The sequence below is a fragment of the Eptesicus fuscus genome, chromosome 18, assembly GCF_027574615.1.
Source record: "Eptesicus fuscus isolate TK198812 chromosome 18, DD_ASM_mEF_20220401, whole genome shotgun sequence".
In the NCBI taxonomy this organism is placed as follows: Eukaryota; Metazoa; Chordata; class Mammalia; order Chiroptera; family Vespertilionidae; genus Eptesicus; species Eptesicus fuscus.
In genome coordinates this window covers 43529445-43533107 of record NC_072490.1, presented here as the reverse complement: position 1 = coordinate 43533107, position 3663 = coordinate 43529445, and the positions used below count along the sequence as shown (strand labels likewise).

The window sequence follows — 3663 nt, the reverse complement described above, 5'->3', positions numbered from 1 at the left end:
GGTTTGCACTCTGTAAATGGGTGTTTCTTTGCTCTTTAAAAAATAACCTTTTTATTTTAGAATGGTTTTAGATCAACAGAAACATTGGAAGAATAGGAAAAAGAATTCGTGTATATCCCTTGACCAGGTTTCCCATTTATTAACAATTTACATTACTGTTATACCTTTGTCACTACTAAGAAACCAACTTTGGCACATCACTATTAACTAAACCTGAACTTTGTTCAGATGTCTCCATATTTCCAAACATGTCCATTTTCAGTTCCAGGATCCCACACTGCATTTCATCATCACGTCTCCCTGTCCCCTCTGGCCTATGGAAGTTTCTCAGACTCCACTCGATGCTGTGACCATGACAGTTTCAGGAGTACTGGTCAGGCATTTTGTAGAATGCCCCCATTCGGTATTTGATGTTTTTTCTCATGACTGAATTAGAATTTGAGGGAGAAAAAGCACAGGCATAAAGTGTCAGTCTCATTATACCCTTTTTGATTTTGTTAGTGTTTGAGCTAGAAGGAGGTTAGGCTGTAATTTCAAATATTTTTGTTTTATCTTTGAATTCAACTCCAGCAGGACCCTTGAACCCTATTTTCTTGCCCCTCCTGTATTGATTATTGATGCTTTCTTGGCAAGATTGGAAGAGGGGTGTGAGAAGAAGTCATTTGGGTTCAGTCCTGCTGGTCCATGCTTTCATCAAAGTTTTGACTGATTTCTTCTTATTCGCACAAATTACCTGGGTTTTTGGTTGAAGCCACTCCTGTCTATCTGTACCCAAACTGACACTGGGGCTCTTCTCACTGATGAAGGCCTCTTTTCTCTCTGTAATTCCATTATTCCAGTCTTCAACCTGCTCTGTACCGGCTCCTTAGAATAGTATGTTTTTTAAATTTTGTCTGGTGTTTTCTTGTTATTAACACAAGAGAGATACTTCATTTTATCTTTCTCCACCCTAAACAGAGTGAAAGTTACATACATTTGGGCATTTTCTTTTGTTTTTTTTTTAAACTATTTTTATTGATTTCAGAGAAGAAGGGAGAGGGAGAGAGAGATAGAAACATCAAAGATGAGAGAGAATCATTGGCTACCTCCTGCACATCCCACAATTGGGGATTGAGGCTGCCATCTGGGCATATGCCCTGACTAGGAATCAAACCGTGACCTCCTGGTTCATAGGTCGACACTCAACCACTGAGCTACACCAGCTGGGCTGGGCATTTTCTTTTATTTATTTTTCCTATCATTTTACATTTGAGTTTCTTTATTGTAAGTGGGATTTCACATTATAAGCAATTTGTTTTATTCTTTTATGAATTAAAATGTTCATGTTTAACCAAATCTTTTTTTTTTTACTAGAGTCTTCATCTTTTTCTTCCTGATTTGTCTAAACTCTTGGTATTTTAAGATCATTAGCACACTTTTATTATTATTATTATTATTATTATTATTATTATTTAAAATAATCTCTATTGTTGAGAGTATTACTGATGTCTCCCTTTTGTTTGGGCATTTTCTTTACCTTGTTTATCCCTACCCCCTCCTTTTTTCCTTCCTTTGTTGAATTGCTTGATTTCTTTTCTTTACAATTCTTCTTTTATCTCTGACTGGTTTGCAAGCTATATATTTCTCTTGTAGTTTTTAGAGTCCACAACATATTTTTAACATAGTCGCTTAGCTTAAAAGGGGGGACAGATGTCATGGTTTCACTCTCATTACCCCACTTTAATTATATATTATTGTAATCTTAAGTTCTTGTCTCACCCTTTTTATCCTAAAAATTAGTAATTATTATTTATACACCCAGTCCTTGCTTTAGATTTTCCCAGTTTGCTCAGCATTGTTTCTTTCGTCCCACTGTCTCATAGGAGGTTCAGGTTCCTTCTCTCTGATCCAGCCTTTGATCGTTCTTTCAGCGAAGGACTTCAAGTGGTGAATTCTTGCCGACTGCATGAAACTGTATCTATTTTACCCTTTGCTCTGACTCTTGAATGGTAATTTAGCGAGGGGAAAATTCTAGGCTTACTATTCATTTTTGCTAACTATTTTTGGTATCTTATTCAATTTTCCTCTGACCTATACTGTTGTTTTTGAGAAGTTTCCTGCCAGTTAAAGTGCCATCTCTTGGTTCATAATATAGTCTTCTGCCTACCTGCCTGTAAGATGTTCTCATCATCTTTGGTGTGAGATATCTAGATGTGGATTAACTTTAATTTAAAATTTTAATGCTTGTATAATAGTTCAGTGTGCTACTGTTACATGCTTTATTAAATGGACTCATGGCAGTACACCTTTAGGTTGTTCCTATTCTGCTATTAGATCAAAAGTATTCCAGTGGCCATCTTGGTATAATATCCTTGTACCTGAATAAATGTCATATTGTTTTAGTCACCAAAGCTTTATAATGTATTTTAATATCCAGGAGTTTGATAAATCTCTGCTATAGCATTACTCTTTTAAAAAATGTTTTTCTTAAGGTAAAGATAAAAATTATGAACAACGAAGTGGCAACAAATACATATCTATCAACAAGTGAATCTAAAAATCAAGTGAATAAAAAATCTGAAGAACAGAATAAACTGGTGAATATAATAGAATCAGGGGCATAGAAAGGGAGTGGACTGACACTTCTCGGGGGGGGGGGGGAAGGAGGTGTGGGGGTGTGGGAAGAGATTGGACAAAAATCTTACACCTATGGACGAGGACAATGGTGGGGGTAAGGGCATGGGGTTGGGTGGGAACCGGGTGGAGGGGAGCTATGGGGGGAAAAAAAGAGGAACAACTTTAATAATCTGAACAATAAAGATTTATTAAAAAATGTTTTTTCTTGCAATTCTCACTGAGTATTCTTCAGACTAATTTTAGAACAATTTTGTCAAGTTCCAAAGTAATGAGATAGTATTTATTTTATAAAGTAGTTTTAGAATAAAAGTATAATATTATGTCTTTCTATCCAAGGGTCTCATTGATAAATCTCTTCATTTATTTATCTTTGTTTTGTACTCCAGTGTAATTATTTTTTGAACCATGCTTCAATGTTTTGGCATTGTCAATCCAGCAACAGACAGGTATCCCCCTCCCCCAATTAAGTGAGATTGTTTACATTCTGACTTAACATGTGCCTACATACATCCACCTTGACAATGTACCATTTCCAACTTTAGTCAGGCTATGTTATTCCTTCTTCACTTTCCCAGTTTTCATGCTGCTGCCAGACGTCTTCTCAAGTTTGCTTTGAATTCTGTCTTCAGTGCATCCCTCACTGCTTTCACACAGATCTGGGAGTATCAGGTGTGGCTGAGTCTAGCCTGTCGCCAGTAGGCCACCATGATGTCACAGGAGGGGGCTTGTCAGACCAAATTGCAAGGATGCGTCAATGTTGGCTTAGTGGGCGACCCTATATGATATATGATATATCATATATGATATACGACATATGATATATGAGATGAGATATGAGATATCCTATCTAATAAAAGAAAAACATGCAAATTGTACCTTTACTACAAGCCATGCCCACCAGCCAATCAGGAGCGAGTATGCATATTAACCCAACAAATATGGCAGCGGCCACAGAGCTGGAGCAAGCAGGAGGCTTGGGTTGCCCCCAGCGATGGAGGAAGCCAAGCTGCCTGCCTGCCCTGGCTGGCCCTGGCCTCCATTCAAGGC

The 3663-nt window shown here is 37.5% G+C and overlaps 1 pseudogene; it reads right to left on the bottom strand.

The window, feature by feature from the left end:
* Window positions 1-3168: 3168 nt before the first annotated feature.
* Window positions 3169-3323, bottom strand: LOC103290415 (ATP synthase subunit epsilon, mitochondrial-like; annotated as a pseudogene).
* Between the last annotated feature and the right edge of the window lie 340 nt (window positions 3324-3663).